Source organism: Microtus oregoni, unplaced genomic scaffold, assembly GCF_018167655.1.
Source record: "Microtus oregoni isolate MIOR12 unplaced genomic scaffold, Mior012 000002F_ref0000024, whole genome shotgun sequence".
In the NCBI taxonomy this organism is placed as follows: domain Eukaryota; kingdom Metazoa; phylum Chordata; class Mammalia; order Rodentia; family Cricetidae; genus Microtus; species Microtus oregoni.
Window position 1 is genome coordinate 58,814,389 of NW_024543061.1, and position 14,247 is coordinate 58,828,635.

A 14,247-nucleotide genomic window follows, 5' to 3' on the forward strand; every position below is an offset into this window, starting at 1 on the left:
ACCTTAATACTCTTCTTCCATGGATTTGTTCTTGAATTGGGGCCCTCGAGGGTTTATTATCTTCAAACAAGTCCTACTTTGAGCCCAATGAATAGACAAGCTGTCATGATTTTGTAGGTCCTAGAACTTTATCACCACTTAGGTGTGCCCAGCCATAGGAACATACAACTGAGTCACTTACCTGGGGTTATGACTGCCTACATTTTTTGCACTTGCCACCTGGGAGAGGAAGAACATAGTCAGGCAACCTGAGTCTGAGCCTGCCTTTCCCTACTCTGCTAGTCCCTGTACTTACTGAAGGCCATGGCTAGTCCAGCGATGCACAGGAGCCCTGCAATGATCATTCCGCCTAGTTGCAGGCTCTCCCAGTCTTGGGGCAGGGGATGTGCGAAGCGGAGACAAAAGTATCAGTACCCTCACACATTCAACAGGTATTTATGGGGTTGGGGGTGTGGCTTTGTGGGAGGCCTTTACAAGTACCCACTGGCCCTATAAATAAGCACCTTCCCACATGGCACTTAGATCCCAGGCAGTGAAAAAGAGACTAAGTGGGTTAATAGGTACATCGTGTAATATCTCAAAGGGACAAGTCATATAAGAGTAAAAGTGGAAGAACCTTGAGAAAGGAGGACAAGGTTCACTGAGCTCAGTTCTGGGCTTCCAACTCTATCTCCGTGCCCCAAGGCACCCTTTTTCCTCGCTGCATTGAGCTCTCACAGAGACCAGGTTTGGTGTCCCACCCCACCCTGTCTGTGCTGGGGTATATACCATCCTCAGTGGGCCTGGCAACAAGGTCCAAAGTAGACAAGGATTGGTGGGGAGGGGTGGGGCTTGGTGCCAGCTCTTACCGTAATAGAAGGGACTTCCTTTATCTGTAGTAAATGAAAAACAGTAAGTGAATGGCAGAACTCGGAGGCAAGATACAGGGTCTTAGGGGAAAACGCAGGTATGTGGCAGATGTCACTTGCCAGGGTGCAGTAGTGAGTACTCACCAATCGGATCATTGGCTTCCAAGGCAGGCAGAGCTGAGTAGGGAAGTGGAAGAAGTGGTTGATTGTTTACCACACTGGTGTCTAAAATGACAGCTATCTAGAGGGGTCTGGGAAGTGACCCTGGGCTTATCAGGTCCCTTTCTCATATCTTCAGTCCCAAACAGGCCTTGACACTTGTAACTCATACTGAGACCCATGGCTTCCCATTCACAGCTCTTCCTGTTTGTTGCCCTGCTGGTCTTTCTTGTGCTGTGAACAGGATGCTTGGTTCATTTTTCACCTTGCCCCAGAAGCATTGGCTAAAGCCAGGCTCTCTGCCTCTTGAAGAAGCAGCAACCTTGTTGTGCATTGTCCATTTCCCATGATCCACTGTCTCAGTAGCCATTAAACAATTTTCCCAAGGTTCTCATTCCACCTGTGCTAGTGTTTCATGCAGCTGACAGTTTAAGTGTGAACATATTTATTGGATAGCAGTCACCTGGGGAGAGGCTGGTCTCCACCGCCTTGGAGGGTGGAGTGTATGGAGAACTCACCTGCTAGCACCAGGAGAAAGACACTGGTTACTCCCATCATGTCAGGACCGAGGGCAAGGCTGCAGGCTGCAGAGTTTAGGTGGGTGGGGTTGGCTCTGTGGGCTGATCTGTGACCTTCCACAGCTTTCTCCGTTAGTAAGAGGCAGAACTCGTGTGAGGTTTAGAGATACGGTTCCCACTAGGCAAGCACTTCTTACGAAAATGACTCCTTTCTACTTGCACATCTGTGGATGGCAGCAGTGACTGCCTTGATGTGTGGATTGGTTAATTCTAGCTAAATGTTTAGAACACAACACCCTACAGTGTCCACTGTGGGCTTTGTGAAAAGCCTGACAAAGATATTGTCATCTCTTTGACAGGAGATGGGAACAGAAGGGAATTCAGGAAGATAAACCAAACACTCCAAGTCACATGGCTGTCCTAAGTCATAGGAGCTAGGCTTTCCTAACAAGGTGTCCAGATCCTGGCTATTCTATTTGAAAAGATCTGGGCCTGGGGTAGCCAGGCTGAATTATAGATTGTCTAAAAATCAGCACTAGGAATGGAAGACACCTTTCCAGGCCTCCTCTTCTGGAGTCAGGGACTCTGTTGCAGGCGACCTAAATTCTACTCAGAGCATCGGTGCCTTCGACACATAGCCACTTTCTTCTGTGAGTAGGTCCTATGCAGGGCCCCATTTACACATTGTATAGCTGACTTTTAGAGGAAAAACCCCATCTTTTCTGTGTGATGGTAGACATTAGTGTTGAGGGTTCAGTGCTGAAGCCACTATGACTATCTATTATACCTAGCTCTGACCTTAATGAGATCACAGAGCCAGTGCCAACTGCCTGGACTCAGTCCCTTCTCATTCACTTGCCAGCTATGTGACTTAGTAGGTACCATCTCTGTGTATCAGTGTCCTGTAAATAATAGCAACCTTGTAAATTGTGCAGATGAATTTATAATTCATTTATCATCTAGCTAGACCCTGACACCTTGTGGCTCATGGGCCCTTCTTCAGGTTGGAATGAGACACTTCCCCAGCCCCGCTAGACTTCTGCTTGCCTCACAAAGAGGGAGTTGTGTACGGACCTTTTCCTTAAGATGGAAAACTGAAAACTTATGGGCATGAGAGTTTGTGGTCCAGCCCGTCTTTTCATTTTCTTCTGCCTCTTCCCTAAACCCGCAGCTCCTGGATTTTCCCATTTCCATTTCACATGTACCTCTGCTAAAGGTTGGCTCTTATTTCGCTAGCCCTGAACCCTCTACTACACAGTCACAAAGTCAGAAGTCTCCAGGCCCTGGAAGACCATCTCTGTCCTCACAACCACCAAATCATTGTTCACTTCCCAGAGTTCTGGGCTCAGCACCTACCACCCCTTCTGATGCTCTTTTGACCACCCCCTCCAAGTCCTAGCAAATATCTACTCACCCTGGAGATCAGCCCAGCCAGGTGAGTGGTGCCGGGTGTAGAGAGCAAGTCTGAGGACAGCCTGGATGGATTCCGCTCTTTAAACTGAGGGGCTCCGCCCTGGGCCACACACCAGCAGTCTGGAGGGAACTGGTCTTACCTCTTATGCTCCTGTAACCAACCCTCCCCACCTGCTCTTAAGGACACAGCTCACTTAACCACACCCAGGGTAGTGCCAGTGCTGGGTCCCAGGCTACTTAGAGCTAAAGAGAGAGAGAGAAGGGGGGAACTATGGCTACTGAGCATCAGTTCCTGCCCCAGAGGAAAAGGGGTTTACTTAGACTATGGAGGTCTTAAAGCCACAGGGTTAGTAAGATGGCTGGGCAGCCTGAGTTTGAGTCCCCAAACCCACAGGGTGGCAAGAAAGCTGGCTCTCAAAGTTGACTGACCTTCACATTCACGCACATGCACACTCACTACAAGAGGCCCCAGGGAGCTCAGGGTTCTGCCTTGTGCCACTAAAGACTGGCAGTTGCATTACTTTTGTTTGGACCTGGTGTTCATTGAGAGACAGGGCTGGGTCTGATGAGGACCCATTGGTTCATTTATCCTCTAGCTAGACCCTCATGGGCCCTACTTCAGGCTGGAATGAGACACTTCCCCAGCCCAGCTAGACTTCTGCTTGCCTCACAAAGAGGGAGTGGTGTACCAGGCAGCGGTTAGCTTGCTTTGTCCACTGTTGGCTGGATTTATCCTACCATGTACCTTTGGATGACTAGGCCTCTCTACTCTTTTCCCAGTGAGGGAAGACTTGTTCCTGTCTAGTAGGTTGTTGAGGAAGTTGAGGGTGTTTGTCTTGGGCAGGTGGAGGAGGATTTAACAGTTATTTTCTTTTTAATTTTGTGTGGGTATTTTGCCTGTGTGCATAGCTGCACCGTATGTGTGCCTGGTGCCCACAGAAGCCAGAAGGAAATTTCAGATCCCCTAGAACATGAGTTATAGACAGTTGTGAGCAAGGCATGTGGGTGCTGGCACTCAAACCCAGATTCTCTGAAAGAGCTCCTAACCACTGAGCAATCTCTCTAGCCGCCCTTCCCCAGTCTTTTTTTTTTTAAAGAGTGGAAAACTTCACAAGATTATATTTTTATGCTTGTTTAGGGCTATGCTATTCCCTTTCTGTTTTCAGTTTTAGTATGTGTTCTGCTGATGCAAGCACAAAAATATTTGTGTGTGTATTCAGTGTATGCATATCTGTGCATGTACCTGTGCAGATTGATGTCTGCTGTCTACTATTGCTTTTTGTGGTGGTTTGAATAGCAATGTCCCCCATAGACTCAACTCATGTTTGAATGCTTGATCCATAGGGGGTGGCCTTTTTGGAGGAAGTGTATTACTGTGGGGACAGGCTTTGAGGTCTTCTATGTTCTAGCTATACTCAGTGTAGTTTATAGTCTTCTGCTGCCTGTGGATAAATATATAGAACTCTCCGCTCTTTCTCCAGCACCATATCTGCCTGCACGCCTCCATGTCCCACCACCATGTCCCACCATGATGACAATGGACTAAACCTCTAAAACTGTAAACCACCCCCAATTAAATGATTTTCTTTATGAGAGTTGCCATGGTCTTGGTGTCTATTCACAGCAATAGAAACCCTAACTAGGATACTTTATCTTATCAAATTTTTTTAGAATGTTTTTTATTTATTCTTTGACAATTTTCTTAGGTGCATACAATCTACTCTCACACTCCTTTTCTTCCTCGTCCTCTTCCTCCCCTTGTTCCTTGAGTTAGTACTGTCTGCTGGGTTATTGACTGATTTTGTTGGCTTGATCTTGTGCAGGTAAACATGCCGCATTTAAGTTCATGAGTGCAGCAGCCATGTCCTGTCCAAGGGACCATGCAGCAGCCATATCATGTCCAAGGGACCGTGCACCAGCCATATGATGTCCGAGGGACCACATTTCACAGCCTTTCATCTTCCAGCTCTTAGATTCTCTACACTCTTCTTCCTCAGTGTTCCCTAAACCTTGTGGTTGTTGATACAGAAGTCATACTTATGGCTGAACACTCAGCTAGGTGTGATGGTACACACCTTTTATCCCAGTACTCGGGAGGCAGAAGCAGGTGCATCTTTGTAAGTTTGAGGCTAGCCTGGTTTGCATAGAGAGTTCCCGGACAACTAGGTATAGCACGAATTCTAGTTGGTCTTAATAATAAAATCCAAGAGTCAGATATAGGGATTGGTCAGTGCTGAAGATCAGAGAAGCAGAGCCTAGCCACTAGAAAGTTCCATTACCTCTACCAACTCTCAGACCAAAGAGGCAATCTTATCTTCAGACTGTATTTCCAGACTTCATCTGTTTCCACCAAACCTTAGACTGCACTGGGCTCCTGTCTCCTCTCTACCCAGCCATATCACTTCTGTCCTCACCTCCCTAGTGCTGGGATTAAAGGCAAGTGATCCCAAATTCTGGGATCACCTCTGTGTGAGCTCTGTTTCTCTTTTAGACAGATTCAGCCTTGTGTTCCCCAGGGTGGCCTTGAACTCACAGAGATCCATCTGCCTCTATCTCCCAAATCCTGGGATTAAAGGTATGTGCCTCCATACCCTGGCCTCCAGTGGCTTAGTTCTGCACTCTGATCTTCAGGCAAACTTTATTTGTTAAAGCATAAACAAAATGTCACTATAGTCAAGGGTACATAGTGAGGTGCTGTCTTGTTGTGGGAGCTGTGGGTTGCATTCTGCCACCCAGCTCCTGCCACTGGCTAGCTTTACCCGAAATAACAACACACAAACTGTATTCATTTAAACACTGCTTGGCCCATTAGCTCTAGCCCTTACTGGCTAATTCTGATATCCCCATCAACCCATCTCTAATAAACTGTGTAGAACCGGTCTTACTGGGAAAGATTCAGCATGTCTGACCTGGCGGCTTGCTTCATCATGTCTGGCTCTGAGAGGAGCTGTGTGACGTCTGAGCTCACTTCCTCTTCCTCCCAGCATTCTGTTCTGTTTACTCTGCCTATCTAAATTTTAACCTATCAGGGCCAAGGCAGTTTCTTTATTTAACGAATGACCTTCCTCCATCACTGTCTCAAAAAAAAAACCGATATATTAATAAAAAATAAAAAAGACTGAACACTCAACATCACTTAGTCTCCGCCCTTTGGTCAGTTATGAATCTGCACTGCTTACCGCTTCAGGGAGAAGGTCCTCTGGCTAAGGTGGAGGGAGTCAGTGATCTTTGGGAGTACACATAAATATTTAGAGTGTGGCTTGACAAACATATCCATTTAATAAAAACAACAGTAGTAGGTTCCTCTCAGAGCCTGTGACCTCCTGAGTCAGGGTTTTTGGCCAGGTATACAGCATCAGGCCTGAATTCCCTCCTGTGGAGCAGGGCTTAAATCCAATCCCAAAGCAGTTGGTTGCCGCATGAACTTCATAGTACTATGGCACATCTTGGCAGGTTGGCCTACAGCATGCAGGGTTGGCTGCAGGGATGCCATGGATAGCTTTTTCTCCCTGCAGTCTGTGTAGTTTCTTTCTTTCTTTCTTTTTTTTTTTGGTTTTTTTTTTTCTTTTTGGTTTTTCGAGACAGTGTTTCTCTGTGGTTTTGGAGCCTGTCCTGGAACTAGCTCTTGTAGACCAGGCTGGTCTCGAACTCACAGAGATCCGCCTGCCTCTGCCTCCCGAGTGCTGGGATTAAAGACGTGCGCCACCACCACCAGGCCTCTGTGTAGTTTCTTCTGGCCTTATAAAAACCAGTCAGCAAAAGGCAGTTTTTAGGTCAGTTCCAGCTCTTTTTCTTTGTCGTGCAAGCAGAATGTGCTGTGACCTCAACAGTAGGGTCTCACCATCTAGTTCTGCTGGGTCACCAAGACCAGTAGCAAAGTAGAGCAGGCTGGCCTTAAATTCACAGAGATACCTCTGCCTCTGTCTTCTCAGTGCTGGGATTAAAGATGTGTGGCACCACACCCAGCTCTCAGCCTGTTTTCTTAGAGCCTCCAGAACTACCTTGTTCAGGGAAGACATCGCCCCCAAGGGGCTGGGCTCTTCCACATTGACTACTAATAAGAAAATGCCTTGCAGATTTGTCTAGAGGTCAACGTTATGGAGGCATTTTTTCTATTTCTTCCCAGATATGGAGTCATTTTTTCAGTTAAGATTTTTGTTGGTGGAGGCTGCTTGTTCGTTCCCAGCTGCCCAGACTTGAAATAATCACTCAAAAATCATATTATTTGCAATACTATTGGCCAATAGCTTAAGCGTTTTCTGCCTAATTTCTTCTTTTAATGATTTTATTTTAAGTACATTGGTGTTTTGACTACATGTGTGTGTGTATGAGGGTATCAGACCCTCTGGAACTGAAGTTACAGACAGTTGTGAGCTGCCATGTGGCTGCTGGGCGTTGAACCTGGGTCCATGGCTAATTCTTATATATTAACCCATTTCAATTAATCTTGTGTATTGCCACCTGGCTGTGGCTTACTAAAGTTCCATCCCTGGCAGCGTCTGTCTCTGGCGGGTGGCTCCATGGCTTCTCCTGCCTCACCCTACTCTTTCTATATATCTCCTTCAGCCTGACTTTACTCTGTTAAGACATTGGCCAAAAGCAGCTTCTGTATTAACCAATGGCAATAAAACACATTCACAGCATATGCCACCTCTACATCAGATTCTGTCTTCTTGTTTATGTCTAGGTTCGTATCAAGTTGACAAAGCCCAATGAGCAACTATTAATTAATCCAGTTCCTAAAATATTTTCCAGTTGCATCTAGTTTCCTGCAAATTTAATTTTTCCATAATGCTGAATAAAATTTCACTGTATCTGTGTTCCCCCATCTTCATTATCTGTTCATCAGTTGATGACCTTCTAATTTGGTTCTATTTCCTAGGTAATGGGAATAGAGCAGCAGTGAACATGGATGTGCATTTTTCGGTAGAGGAGGAGTCATTTGGGCATATTCTGAGGAATGATATAACTAAGTGTGGTAGGTTTATGTGTGTGTGTGCATGAGTGTGCTGTGTGCACATATGCGCACATGCATGTGTGTGTGTGCGTGTGAATGAGGTTAGAAGACAACTTTTATTTTTTTATTTTGCCTGCATTGGTGTTTTACTTGCTTATATATCTGTGTTTGAGGATCTTGGAGCCCTTTTTTTTTGAAGTTTTATAATTATATTTATGTACAGAAAACTCAGCAGTACATTTAACCCAGTTTAGTGGCGAGTTCTTTGGCCTTTGCCTTTTCCAGCTTGGCAATTCGAGCCACAGATTTAGGACCCAGGACGTTGCCTCCCCAGTGGCAGCGGATCTCATCATATCTGTCGTTGTAATTGGTCATAATAGCTTCCACCAGCTTGGCCAGAGCACCCTTGTCTTCCGAGTTAACCTGTGTGAAGGCAACAGTGGTGCACGTCTTCCTATGGACCAGCCGCCCCAGCCTGGCCCTTGATGATGCAGTAGGGGACCCCCATCTTGCGACACAGAGCAGGCAGGAAGACCACCAGCTCAATGGGGTCTACGTCGTGGGCAATCACCACCAGCTGAGCCTTCTTGTTCTCTACCAAAGTGGTGACTGTATTGACGCCCGCTCGAAGGACAGGTGGTCTCTTAGTCGGGACATCCCCTTTGCCGGCAGCTTTCTTCTCAGCACGGACCAGCAGCCTCTGCTTCTTTTCCTGCTTGGTCTCTGGCCTGTACTTGTGGGCAAGTTTAAGCAACTGGGTAGCTGTTTGCCGGTCCAGGGCTTGGGTGAACTGGTTAATGGCTGGAGGAACTTTGAGCCGCTTATAGAGGATGGCCCTCTGCAGCTGCAGCCTAATGTAGCGGGGCCATTTGACGAAGCGCATGAGATCTCTCTTGGGCTGGATGTCCTGCCCAATGCCGAAGTTCTTAGGCCTCTTCTCAAACAAAGGATTCACCACCTTCTTCGCCTCCTGCTTCTTCACGACAGCGGGGGCCGGGGCCACCTTTTTCCCCTTGGCCTTCTTTCCCTTGGGCATCTTGCTGGGCTGGAGGAGAGCTCTTGGAGCCCTTTTAACTGAAGTTACAGACTGTTGTGAGCTGCCAAGTCCTGCAGTCATTCAGTTCCAAAGATATATACAGAAACTTATTTTAGGGGCTGGAGAGATGGCTCAGTGGTTAAGAGCATTGCCTGCTCTTCCAAAGGTCCTGAGTTCAATTCCCGGCAACCACATGATGGCTCACAACCATCTGTAATGAGGTCTGGTGCCCTCTTCTGGCCTGCAGACATACACAAGACAGAATATTGTATATATAATAAATAAATAAATATATAAATAAATAAATAAAAAAAAAGAAACTTATTTTAATTATAAACTGTTTTGCCTATTGGCTCAGGCTTATTATTAACTAGCTCTTACAACTTAAATTAACCCATAATTCTTATCTATGATTTGCAACATGGCTATTTTTATCTTGCTTCCTTTTTATCTGGGTGGTGACTGCAGACTGAGCCTTTCTTCTTCCGAGAATTGTCCTAGTCTGGTCCCCCTGCCTATACTTCCTGCTTGGCTATTGGCCAATTAGCATTTTATTAAGCCAATATGAGTGACAAATCTTTACAAGGTACAAGAGCATTATCCCTCAGCACTTCCCCTTTTTTTTCCCTTTTAAAACAAGAACTCTGAATCTAATTGCCTTTGTTTAGTTTTTTTTCCTGATCATTATCCATAAGACCATGTGGGTGCTGGGAATTAAACCTGGATCCTCTGGAAGAGCAGTCAGTGTTCTTATCCACTTAACCATCTCTCCAGCCCCTATTTTTAGCTCTACAGCGACTTCCATAGTGGCTACAGTGACTTAAACCCCACCAGCAGTGAATAACATTTCTTCTTTCCCTACATCCTTGTCAGTATTTGTTTTCATTTGCTTTGAAGATTTATTTTCAAGAGTTTACTTATTTTTATATTATGTAAAAGCATGATTTGTCTCCATGTTTGTATGTGCACATGTTGGTGCCCATACAAGTCAGAAGAGAACATTAGGTACCTTGGAACTGTAGTTACGGATACTATGAACCACCATATGGATGCTGGGAATTGATCCTGGGTCTTCTGCAAGAACAGCAAGTGCTTTTAACTGTTGAGCCATCTTTCCATCCAGCCATTTGCTTTCTTGATGATAACCATTTTGACTGGTTTAGGATGGAATCTCTAAGTCTTAATTTGCATTTTTCTGATGGCCAATGTTCCACATTTTTGTTTTGTTTTGGCAGAGCGTCTCATTGTGTAGCTCTGACTGGCTTGGAACTCACCATATAGACCACACTGGCCTGGAAATCACAGGGATCTGCCTCCTCCTACTGGGATTAAATTCATGTACCACCAAGACTGGTGTTCAACACTTTTAAACATACTTATTAGCTATTTGCATTTCTTATTTTGATAACTCATTTTTCAGTTCCATTGCTCATTTTTTATTGGGTGTTAGTTTTCTTGATGTTTAGTTTCTTGAATTTTTTTGTATATTATAGATTTTCTGTCATATTTATAGCTGCCTAGGAATTTTCCCCCATTCAGTAGGGTGTTTCCTCATTTGACTGATTTTTTGTTGTTGCTGTTATTTCACAAAGCCCTTTTAATTCCACAAGATCCTGTTTGTTTTATGATTTTCCTTGTTTCCGAGCAATTATGAAAGTCCTAGTCAGAAAGTCCTTACCTCTGCTTACATCTTGAAGTGCACGTCCTACTTTTTCCTTTAGCTGTTGCAGAGTTCCAGCACTTAGGTGAGATCCTCCATCTGTTTGGGATTAAAGGTGTGCACCACCACCACCCAGCTCCAGATTTCTTATTCAAAACAAATGCAGGAGAATTCCACGGGCTGGTAGATTCTTCAATATGTTGAGCATGTAGTCGCTCTTATACCAGCTATTCTACAGTCTGCAACTTTTTCTCAGCTAGAGGCCACTGTTTAACCTATATTGGTTTCTTAGTTAACCATTTTAAAGGCAAGGCTGTTAGAACCTCTGAAAGTTTATCAATTACTTTATGTTCTTGTTCAGCCCGAATGGCTGGCGACCATTGTCTTTAATATCTTCTAATATTTTCCCCAGAAACATAAGTTTTTGAGACTGCAGGAATGTTAATTTGGGTATTCCATTGCTGCAATAAGTCACAACCCCACAAATTCACTGCAATATTAGCTACATATGGCCTCAATCTTCTTCTCTGACCTTCTGGCCTTTGGCATTCAACCTATCTTATGCTTTGTTTTACCTGAGATAGGGTTCCAGTTCCTAGGAACTGAACATCTACCTCTTGAAGAGGCCAATTCAGATGCCAAGATTCTGGAGTAATGATACTTTCATTCACACCCATGTATAGTAAGCTTTCAATAAAAATGATATTTATACACACTTTTAGCTTTTGTCTTTGATCATTTATAAAAGTCTGCCAGAATATACGTTTCCTATGTCCTACTGGAGTTTTTGACCCATCCTCCACATTTATTCAATCATTCCAACGAGTATTGTTTTTTACAGTAGGTATTGGAGTTTTTAATTTTCCTGGTGAGACACGTTATCCACAGTAACTGGGAATGACTGGACCACCTTCATCATGGGGGCCTGCAAGAGACCCTCCATGGCATTTTCCTATGGTATTGGGTTTCCTTGTCTATCTGTCATTGACCTACATTCATTGGTCCAATGCCGCCCTTTGCCACACCTCCTACATATACCTGAGGGCTGAGTCCTCCTATTCCTGCCATTTCCAGGGGAGACATTATTCCTAGGAATCCCTTGTCTACAATCCCTTCTCAGATGTCCCATTCTACCACAGTTAAAACATTTGGTATTTTGGTGTCTTCTCTTAACATTGGAAATTGCTTCTCTTATGTAAGCTTCAATACCATAGTCAAGGGTCTCGACATTCATTGTATGCAAGACCCATTCATCCATGGGTGCTGATCTAATCTTTAAAGGCCCAAGGATCCTTTGGCATTTTAGGTTGGCATTCTCATAAGCCAAAGATTCAATTATTATACGTCTAGCTTCTGGGTCAGTTACCCCTATATGTACAGCCCTAGTTATTTTTTGTAAAAAGTCACTAAAAGTTTCTCTCTGACTCTGTTTAGCCCTAAGATATGATTCAACTCTCTTTGTTCCTGAATCCTGTCCCAAGCTTTTAAAGCTCCTGTGCTACATAGGCACAAAGTATGTTCATCATAAAGAGCTTGACCCTGAGGATCAGAATTAAGTCCCTCGCCTAGAACTTGATCTAGGGAAATCTCAATTCCCTTTGCTTTTTCCTGTTGCTCTAAAATTCTAGTTTCTTCCTTAAAATAATACCTCCAAAGCAATTGCAGTTCATATTCTAGGACTGCTAAGATTAAGTGAGTCCAGTCTTGTGGTGTTGCTTTGTTACTGGAAGCCCATGTATTGACCATTTCTCTAACAAAGGACGGATCTAGTCCATAAGCTACAATTGCTTGTTTAATTTTCTTTGGATCAGCCATTTGTATGGGCTTCCATGAATATTCTTTTTTTTTTTTAAAGATTATTTATTATGTTTATAACATTTTGCGTGCATGTATGCCCACACACCAGAAGAGGGCACCAGATCTCATTTCAGATGGTCGTGAGCCACCATATCGCTGCTGGGAATTGAACTCAGGACCTCTTGGGAGAGCAGCCAGTGCTCTTAACCACTGAGCCATCTCTCCAGCCCCCCATGAATATTCTTTGACAACCTTAGGGTACTTGGGGCCAGATACTCTTTCTGATGTTATTACCAGAAAGGCAGGTAGAACTCTGGGGAAGCTATCCTGGAGGTTTTTACGTACTGATGAGGCTAAATTTTGTCTTTGTATCTTTTGTCCCTTGTTATCAAATTCAATAAGTTCCTCAATCTTTTCAAATATATTTACCACTGCCTTTTGTAAGGTCTGGATCTCATGTCTAGTGTTCTGTTTTAATGCTGTCTTTGAGGATTCCAAGGTATGAAGTCTGTCCAGTAGAGATAATGTCTCATCCTTCATAGCATGCATATTACCATCCTGGAGAGATATTCTATTAGTCTGTCATACCCCTTTGACAGAGTCCGATTAATACATTCAACAGTACAAATCCTCTCAAATAATGTTTCAGTACCCACTGTCTTTGACTGTGTTTTATGTACCAAATCAGCTGTATCCTTTTCCAGAGTACTGAATTTTACTTTTAATAAATCACTATCAGTCTGTACCATTTCTAAACATACCTCTGTCGTCTGAGTTTTGTTAGTTAAATTGTTTGTATCTTTCTTCATAGTTTCAACCTCTTTTTTGAAGTCTATAAAAACTGTACCGTTTCTGAAAGCACCTCATTTTTAGCCCTATTATCAAACCATATTTTAAGATAAAAATATTGAGGGCAAGACTAATTCCTCTAATAAAAAAATAGTGATGTAGGAGGGAAATCATATAAGTTTTGTAAAACCTCGTACATGGTGTAAGTAAAGAGACTATTGAAACCTTGGACAGTTAGGTTGTCTGACATATTGTACTTTTAAATTATAAATTTATAATTTATATTTCAAATTATGGATCTTAACTATGGGTGAGTTTGAGCTGGAGTAGGTGCAGTAACCACTACCTACCAATAGGTGCCACGGGCCACCTACAAAACAAACCCGGCAGTGCCTAAGTGGCACATGTGGAGTCACGTGGCTGGTCTGAATCTGATTTTTGAGTGAAATGCTAAAAGATAAGCTCAGATAAAAAATAGTTATTTAATAGAAATCACAAACTCTTTACTCTGTAGTGGGCCCTGATTGATCAGCAGCTGCACAAACACAGGAATAACAATATACATAGGCACCCGGGAAAGCCCGTGTTCCGCTTGAGTTTCCATGATGCATGGTGGTGGGGCACAGGCACTGGGGAGTGTGTGTGTGGATTTGAAGCCATTCCAAGGGATGTAATGAGAAAATAGAAAGAAATGTGGCCAGTCTGTACAGGAAAGGCCATTGCACGACAATTCGATATCCAAATGAACTGCTGGCTCTGTGCATAAGCCATGGCTGAGGTAGGCTGAGGGAGGACTCACACCGACCTGAGCATGCTCTGAGCATGGTGGTGTGCAGTCAAAGCTGCGGGTTCTAAAACCAAATGGTTGGGCACCAGATGAAGGCAAAAGTCACAACATAATCCTACACCAGTTCAGAATTATGAATAATAAAGGGTTATTTATTTAAGGGAAAACTTACAGATCACTGTCCTAGATAACAGTCCTCTGTGTGAACAGGAACAGAGTGTAGCAGCCAGAAGTGAGAGCCAGAAGCAAGAGAGAGAGCACACTATTTACAGCTGCATTTACA

General features: G+C 44.0%; 1 pseudogene; it reads right to left on the reverse strand.

Annotated features, from left to right (window-relative positions):
• Positions 1 to 8,120: 8,120 nt before the first annotated feature.
• On the reverse strand, positions 8,121 to 8,937 carry LOC121439772 (annotated as a pseudogene).
• Positions 8,938 to 14,247: the final 5,310 nt, after the last annotated feature.